Source organism: Musca domestica, unplaced genomic scaffold (genome assembly GCF_030504385.1).
Source record: "Musca domestica strain aabys unplaced genomic scaffold, Musca_domestica.polishedcontigs.V.1.1 5, whole genome shotgun sequence".
NCBI classification, from domain to species: domain Eukaryota; kingdom Metazoa; phylum Arthropoda; class Insecta; order Diptera; family Muscidae; genus Musca; species Musca domestica.
This window is the reverse complement of record NW_026712346.1, coordinates 12618451-12627899: the sequence shown is the minus strand read 5'-3', so window position 1 is coordinate 12627899 and position 9449 is coordinate 12618451. Positions and strand designations below refer to the sequence as shown.

The 9449-nt window shown below is 33.5% G+C and overlaps 1 long non-coding RNA gene across 3 annotated transcripts; it reads right to left on the bottom strand.

Moving 5' to 3' along the window:
• Window positions 1-4405: 4405 nt before the first annotated feature.
• On the bottom strand, window positions 4406-6152 carry LOC109611714 (uncharacterized). 3 transcript variants are annotated; one of them, XR_009343511.1, is made up of 5 exons: window positions 6019-6152; window positions 4945-5079; window positions 4791-4875; window positions 4641-4733; window positions 4406-4565 (listed from the first exon to the last, which is right to left on the bottom strand). It is a non-coding gene; the product is annotated as an uncharacterized LOC109611714 (long non-coding RNA). The 3 variants fall into 3 exon arrangements; XR_009343510.1 differs by having other exon boundaries at window positions 5992-6128; XR_009343512.1 differs by having other exon boundaries at window positions 4945-5069; window positions 5992-6123.
• Between the last annotated feature and the right edge of the window lie 3297 nt (window positions 6153-9449).

The window sequence follows — 9449 nt, the reverse complement described above, 5'->3', positions numbered from 1 at the left end:
AGATATGGCAAGCTTTTTTTAAAAGTATTTTTAATTTTTTCCACAATGGCATCTTCATTTTAGTTTAAAAATAATTAATAAAGATTAATAAGTAATTAAATTCGTGAAATAAATTTATAATTAAGTTCTTCAATATAAAATAAACTACTTGCTTTATCCATTTCATCGATTAAATTAATTTTGCTATTATTGCCATATTATCTATATAAAATATGGCAACATGAATTCAGTAAACTTTACGTTAAAAGATAAAGGGAAGATGGTCTGACCTTTTGCTTATCGGACAGTTTATATTTAACCGAAACTTGTAATTACGAAAAACGATTTATGTGTCCGACAACATCACTTTTTTATCTACCGGCCATAGGCCCGTTTTTATATCATTCCTTTATAGTTTTGTTATCTCTTACTTTAAGGAAAGAAAAGGATAAAGTTTACATTATCAGGTTCTCACATGGTAGAAGAATATAGGTAGACGTATCAACACAGCTGCTGGGACAATGAACTGTCAAACCAATTTTGGTATTGAAAATTTTAAATGAAAAATTATTTAAATTTGTAAAACTTGTTGAAAACCGCGAATTAAAATAACCTCCGAATGACGTCGTATAAGAACACATATAAAATTCTACTTATATTTGAAAAAACATTTCAAATTTTTGGACATATCAATGTTCCCAAGCGTTGATGCATCTACCTGTATTCTTCTACCAAGGGTTCTCACAATTATATCTTTTCTTTAGAAAGTGGCAAATACCTAGTGAACCCTACAACTTGTAAGACGTACCGATTTTCGCTCCAATAAAAGATAATAAAATAAATTCAGCCAAGTAGAATTTGTAACAATAACTTGTGGACCCGGCATCTAAACTTGCATTGGAGGTGCCTGAAACTTTTCCAGATATGGACCTTGATGTTACAGCAACGACAAAATTGCAAACAACACAAAATGGGTGCAAAAAGCAAAGACTGGAAAGCGTTCTGTCCCCCATAAACGTAGACATTTCTGACTTAAACGACCAGTTATTGAAACATAACATGCAAGACGATAATAGATTTGACATTCTAGGAGCCCTTGCAGACATCAACATTGAATTGCCAAATCAATATGACAATAATCAAAAACCTCAAAATTACAGCGTTGTTGAGCCAAAGACCAAGAAAACCTGGTGTCCTCCAATTTTTGTATTTAACGTTGATATAAATGCTCTAGTGGAAACTTTACGTATACCCGTCCCAGAATCTTCGTTTAAAATAAAAAACGTTAACAGGACAAAAAGCAAAATCTACTTTGCAGACCCGAAAGTACACGCCTCAATGATGGCTATACTCAAGACCAAAAACGTACACTCCTATTCATTTACACCAAAGAAGCTTAAACAAGTGCCGCTAATAATAAGAGACCTGTATCCAAACACAGATCCAGAAAATATTAAAGAGGAACTCGATATACTTGTTCCAAATACAGTGGCAAACGTAACGAAATTTAAAACGCCGAGGTCAATAAAAATGAACACCGACACGGGTCTTTTCCTAGTAACATTGTTGCCAGGCAAAACTTTCGGGGAAGTCTCCCATATGCGTGGCCTACGAAACCAATCCATCTCCTGGGAAAAACTCAAAAAGAAAGAAGGCGATCCACAATGTCGTAGATGTGAGGCCTACGGTCATATATCCAGGAACTGCAATACACCATATAAATGCGTAAAGTGGCGCGAAGTTCACCTCCCAGGAGAATGTCAGCGTAAGAAATTCGACACCTCAGAACCCTTTTGCGTAAATTGCAACAAATCAGGACATCCCGCAAACTATATAGGCTGTCCAGCATACAAACAATACATAGCTGCCAAAAAGAAAAGAACAGCTAAAGATATAGAGATTAAAAACATTGCGCCAAACAACGTCAAAAAAGTCAAATTCGTCCGATACTTACCATGGAAATTTAATTGCAAGTCTTTTTAAACCGAACTCTGCATCTACAAACGGAAACATTCCAAAACCATCACTTATACAGGATTTTTTAAAACTTGCAGGATCAACTAACGTTGAAAGAAGAAATTAAATTGTTTCTAAATAACTTTAAAAACATGCCAAAAATGAAGCCAAGAAGGAATTTTTGAGGCTTCTAACAAAAGTTAGGACTAATTATGGACCATAGGCTCATAAAATTCCTAACATTCAATGTTCGCACACTTGTTGAAGCGAGTCGTCACTTAGAGCTGCAAAATATTCCCACAGCGAAAAAATTGACTTTGCTCTTGTTCAAGAATGCCACCTTCGAAGAAAGCGTTACGTCAAAATAGACGTATACAAATTTATATACGACAACTCTCCTATTGGAAAACGACATAACTTTCATACAAGTAGAAATTTCTTCAAACAATGGACCTAAAATGTTCTTGATTGGCACGATGTATATACCTTGCAGTTATTCTGTCAACAGACTCGAAGAAGATCTAAATAAACTTTTGGAATTCTGTACTTCCTTTGATGGATTTATCATCGGTGGAGACCTTAACTCCAAAAATCCTGCATGGGGTGATTTCAACGAAAACTCAAATGGTAAAGTTTTGAATTCATTGCTAAGCAGCAACTCCTTAAGCTGGAAATACATAAAGCGCTTATTTGGCTGGCTTAAGTCATCGGCTGGCTTCTTCGGAAATGAACAAAGGAGACTAGGGCCAAAATCGAACTAGGTCAACCTAAAACTCCTTTGTTCATCTACGAAGAAGCCAGCCGAGGACTTAAGCCAGCCAAATATGCGCTTTATGTTTTTCAGCCTTAGATTCACTCGGCTTTGTGACATCTCGCCGTCGTATACAAATGCACCGTCTTTCTTGGACCATTTCTTAATCAGCCCACATCTAATAAACCATGGAATTCAAAACTACCACATATCTTCGCTGCCGACCTTTTCGGATCATTTTCCAATAATAGTTAGATAGATAGTTCCAATCTAGTTCTGAAGCAACCAAAATTCTTCACATCATACAAAAATACAAACTGGTATGATTTTCGTCGAAATTTGGAGACAATAACACAACAAATTATTCCACCGACCAATAAAAACCTCGAAAACAATGAGATTGAAATGATCATCGAGAACTTCAACAATTAATTTAACAGCATTCACAGCTCTCATTCAGAAAAGATACTCATAAAAGACGGAAAATTCCCTCCTTCCGAAAGAACTAAAAACTTTCTTAAAGTCAAACACCAATGGCAGAAAGAACTGAAAAAAAATTTCCACCGTACAGGAAACAGAATCAACCGTGAGTACATAATTCTCTCAAAACAAGTTCAATTATTTAAAAACATAATAAAGGAACTCATAAAAATAGAATCTGCCAACATATTTAGCAACAAGTTGAAAAAAAATCAAACCCGGACCTTCAGCTTTCAAAAAAATTTCCCAATTTACTACAATAACAAATTCATCTTTTTGTCAAAAACTTCAACACGGCGATAGTATTATTACAAACAACTCTGAAATTGCAAATAAGTTCCAGTTATTTTATTCTTCAATATTCCTAGAGAAATTGCCTCTACATCGAGTTCACGATCTGAATTGTGTATTGACGTCACAACACCTTTCATTTACACTTTCAATGACGAATTCAGTGTCCTGAACAATCCCGACTCCCATCATTTTACTACTCCTGGAAAAGTAAAGAGTGTTATTGCTACTACCAATTCAAAAAGTTCTTGTGGATCCGATGGCATATCAAACTTTATAATTAAAAAATTTCCGGACACAGCAGTAAGATTTTTCACTTGTCTGTTCAACAATTGCATCAACAATGGGTATTTTCCAATACAATGGAAACGCGCCCAAATCATTCCAATCAAAAAAGCCGAACGCTGCGTTTGACTTTCGGCCAATTTCGCTGTTGTCAAACATTGGGAAAATCTTCGAGTTAATCCTGAAAGAAAAAATTTTTAATGAACTCACAATAGATCCGATCTCTGCCTACCAATTTGGATTTAAACCTGGACATTTCACCCATCATACTCTTCTCAAGTTCCATAACGATATAACCTCTAATTTGCGGAACAAAATGTGTACCGTGGCAAAATCGTTAGACATTCAAAGAGCTTTTAACTCAATATGTCACGTCGGAATCATTTACAAGTTAATATAAATGGGCACTGACCCATACTTAATAAAAATGATGAAAAGTTTCTTCACATCAAGAACGTTTTTCGTCCCTAAAATCACCTTCAGAACATTGACAGCTACTACAAAAAGTGGGGTATACAAATAAACGCCGAGAAGTCTGTTGCAATCTGTATACGTAACGCCTCCGGAAAATGCCCATGGTACGTTGTCCCAGAGAGCAAATCACTACAACTGTCCTTGGATGGCATAAACATACCATTCAGAACCTCTTTCAAATATCTCGGCGTCCAATTCAACAACTTAATGAAATTTAATTTCCATGCCCGTTTAATCATGCAAAAAAACGAAACTTCTCCTCTACAAGGTTCCAATCCGTCCTATTTTGCTCTATGGATTTCCGATCTGGTTCTCTATTTCCCCAACAGTGGCCAAAGAATTGGAAGTCCTGGAAAGAAAAATTATAAGGAAATGTATCAACAAAAATTTAATGAATGAACATAAACAATACTCAAACACCCACATTTATACTGCGTCAAATGTTGTTCCTCTTTGTGAATAAACCCAACGCCAACAATTAACATTTGTCGAAAAACTTGCCACGCATAAAAACTATCTGATGAAAGAAATATATGAAATCGAAAAAGAAATTTCCTGGTCACAATCCTCCTACCTATCATCTGTAGGAATCTTGAACGAAACGCTTGAAAGCCTTCTTGACCATAACTTGCCACAATTTTACAAAAAATTGCATCTGGCTGTCACAGAGGATAGATAAATAATTTTATTCTTATTTACATTGTATACTATATAGCAACTTTACATACCACATAAGGTTCCATATAATTGTTTCCATATATAAGCTCACTGAGCACTCGATCAGTATTATTCGATACATTTATCGGTGATAATGTTATTTTACTATACAAAAAAAGCTCTTTAAGCACTCGATCTGTGATAAACTATACATTAAGCATAAATTATATTTAACAAGTTAAAAAGCAGTAAGTACGGCCGGGCCGAACTTTGAATACCCTCCACCATTTGGAACGAATTTGGAAATTTTCAAAAAATAAAATCCTTAAAAAATTCTGTTAAAATTTAAAAAAAAACCAAATACAGCCGTTATATTGGGTTCTATACAATGGCATTGTTCGTCATAAGCCATTACCATATTCAAACTCGAAACTTGAAATAAACGGTGAATAATGTAGCCAAAATCATCAAAATATCGTATATAGGGAGGTACCGTTATATCGGAGCTGTGCGAAGACCTGGACCTGCATAGACAATTTTCTGTCACAGGCTGTAGCATCCATTACGAACTTCAAATACCACATCTCAAACAATTTCGGTGGGTATTGCACCTAAAATCGTCAAAATACCGAATATAGGGAGGTACTGATATATGGGGCCTATACGAAGACCTCGACCTGCATAGACAATTTTGTGTTACAGACTGTAGTTCCCTATGTTCCGTCTATACGACGCGGACCTACATTGCCATTGTTCGCCATAAGCCATTACCATATTCAAATTCGAAACTTGAAATAAACGGTGAATAATGTCGCTAAAATCATCAAAATACCGAATATCGGGAGGTACCGTTATATGGGGGCTACATGGCCCATTAACGAACTTAACCTGCCTACTGGAATAGTGCAAAATTTTAGCTTTCTATCTCAATTCGTTCGAAAGATAGCGTGATTACAACAGACAGACGGACAGACAGACAGACTTAGAATTTTACGCTGATCAAGAATCAAGAATATATATACTTTGTTGGGTCTGACATGAGTATTTCGAGGAGTTTCAAACGGAATGACAACGTTAATATATGTTGGAGGGTATAAAAACTATCATTTTTATTATACCGTCTGTTCGACACTGTTGTAACAGACCACTTTGTTATTTAGTTTTTTAGTTTGTTTTGATTTCTTTCAGCGGAGGCCGGGAGCAAGCCTCATTTTCTTTTTTCACTTTGCATGAAATACATAATACATTCTAATATTACGCTAAGTAGCATATCTTTACGACTTCACTGCATAATAGAACAAGACGACTATAGTTCTAAGTTAAACATGTTAACCATTCGATTTGTACGTACATTTACCAAAAAAGAAGAAGAATCTAATAAAGTTTACTTTACTTTAGAAAGTGGCAATAAAATGAGTAATAATTTGTAAGTGTAACTGGTAGTCACTGCATTTTTTTTACAATGCACAGTGGTCGCTGCCATTGGCCAAAATTCAAAAAATGAAAATCAGATATTTATTGTCAAATGTGTACAAATTAACTCTTAAGGGGTTAAGCTTTTTAGAAAGTATAATAACCTTGGCTTCATTTTAACGACCCACTTCAAAAATAGCATCAAAAAAGAGAAAATGTAGTTAGTTGCTTTTTTTCAGTGGAATCAGAGAAAAAGTGGAGTAAAAATAGAACTGTATTACAAAATTAAATACATTTTAAAATGACAAATCTTGGCATTATTATTGAAAAGCAAGGTATTGACTTATTTTTAGTGTAGTAATTTGTGTGTTTAGTATATGTGTATGATGTGAGTGAGTGTTCTGAGTTGCTTTTAAGATTAATTTTGAAAATAAAATTACATTTCAGTTTCAGTTTTAATTGTTTCCCCCCTGAATCCTCCAATGTGATTTTTTTCACGCCATTAGTAATGGCCCTAAGATTCTAAAAGTGCTAATTTAACATTCAGATTTTGTCAGATGTGTACGTTATGCCCAATATACTGAAGTGACTTCGCTGCAATTTTGTCAGTTATATGGTGATAGTGTCATAGAATATACATCCATGGCACTATCTTCCACCTACAGTTCATAAAATTTTAATACATGCACCCGACATTATAAATTTGTCATTATATCGATTAGATAATTTTAGGAAGAGGCCGTGGAGTCTAGAAACAAAGATATAAAAAGTTTCGACTAAATCATACCCGAAAAAATCTCGTGTTTCAACAAACACAGACCTTATTAACCGTCTTCTTCTGAGCTCTGACCCTTTTATGACGGGACAGCGAACGTTACCAAACAATAACCAGTAAAGAAAGTCTTAAAGTCGGGCGGGGCCGACTTCATGATACCCTACACCACTTTGCATATTTAGTAGAGCGTCACAAAACAAATAAAGGTATTTATGGGGAATTTGTGAGAATTAAATCATACCAACTATGATTATAGTAATAATTAAATGTCCAAAGGAACTAATATATGGGAGAAATATCCTCCTCTGAATGGATTTCTACTAAATTTGTCAAGGCATTTGCGCCTTTTCAATTCGGGCTTGTATTATTTGGTGCACAATCAACTTGAAATTAAATATATATATTTGATTTGGGCTAATATTACACGTTTGGTGCACAATAAAAGGCAAATCGGACGAAGATATATATTTGAGCCATATCCAAATATTAACAGATCTCTATAAAATCTAGAAAGGGTATTTCTGAGTTATATTTGATATATTTCCCCAAATATTGTTGTTACAGAGTGCATATTACGGCTGCGGAGGACAAAAATAACAAATCGGATGAACAATATATATGGGAGCTATATATAAACTGAACCGATTTCGATCAAATTCGGCATACTTATTTTCAGGTCCAAAAATCATACTATTTGGGCTGATATTACAAGTTTAGTGCGCAATATAAGGCAAATTGGATGAATATATATGGGAGCTATACCTAAATTTTGACAGATTATCTCCAATTTCAATAGGGCCTTAAGTCAAACAAATTATTTGTGCAAAATGTAACTTTGATTTAATTTTACATTATATTGTTATTTTATTTAGTTTACAAAAAATAATCAAATTTGGACATGATCTGTATAAAAAATGCTTCTATTTTGGAGGTACCTTTACAGGGGGACTCTACCTGAAGGCGGGCTGTTCCAAATAATTTTCAGTAAGATTATTTTTTAACTCCATAGAACGTAAAATGTCAAATAATATTACAATCTAGTGTAGAAATGTGACAAGAATTGGTCAAATAACCCTTATTTAGGAGGTACGTTGTAAGGGGACAATGCCAAAACATGCATCAACTATATCCATTTTGTCACATTTTTTATTTTTATCCCATCAAGGTACCATAACCAAAGATTCATATTGATATCTGCACTGAAAGTATTTTTTGCCGCTGTTCCCATACGACCTCGACCACTGTGCAATGGTATCCTAATTTTTGTTTAAAGGAATAAACCAAACTAATATGTAATTAATTTCGTGAAATAAATTTTCAATTTAGTTCTTTAACATAAAATTAATCATTTGTGTTTTCCATTTCTTATTTGAATACATTTTGCTGGCATTGCCATATTATCAATATAAAATATGGCAAAATGAATTCAATAGACTTTTAAATATTCAACAATTGGTTTTCTTTATTTTAAATATTTTCATAAATTCTCATATTGAGGGAAACCACAAAACATGATTGGGATCATGATACAATAAAAAGGTAAGTAGAGCTACCTCGTGATAACAATTTTTTTCTAAGTGTGTCCATGGTGCAATGAAATAAAGGTAACATCTTTCAAATTAGCATTCCCATCTCTGTATATTCTGTAATTTACCTTGTCAAATTTTAATGGATAAAATACAGTTCCCACCTCTGATTTTGTATGTATTTAATGGATTTTTGAATATAGATTTTGGCAATGATATGTTGTCAAATGCATAAATCTGAAAAAATTGTAAAAATATGATTGCATGACTTTATCATCTTAATTCTACCATGCAAAAATGAAAACAAAATAATAATAATAATATATTTCGTGAAATAAATTTATAATTAAGTCCTTCAGTATAAAAAAAAACGATTTGCGTTGTCCATTTTTTTATTTAATTTTTGCTGTTATTGCCATATTATCAATATAAAATATGGCAACATAAATTCAGTAAACTTTACGTTAAGAGATAAAAGGAAGATGGTTTGACACATGTTTCATTAAGAAATGTTGTTCAAGTTCAAAGCAATAAGGAAAATACAACTCAGTAGTGAATACTTTTTGTGTCAAATAGACATTTAAATATTTAACAATTGGTTTTCTTTATTTTAAATATTTTCATAAATTCTCATGTTGAGGGAAACCACAAAACATGATGGGAATCATGGTACAATAAAAAGGTAAAGTAGAGCTACAAGCTGATATCAATTTTTTTCTAAGTGTGCCCGACCCGTATGTGTTTATTATGTGTTTATTATTTTGAAAAATTAAAAAACATAATATTTTCTAAATCATTTAAAGCTATTATTAAGCGCTTAATGTATCCCCACCTTAATACGCATCCGATATCAACCAAAATA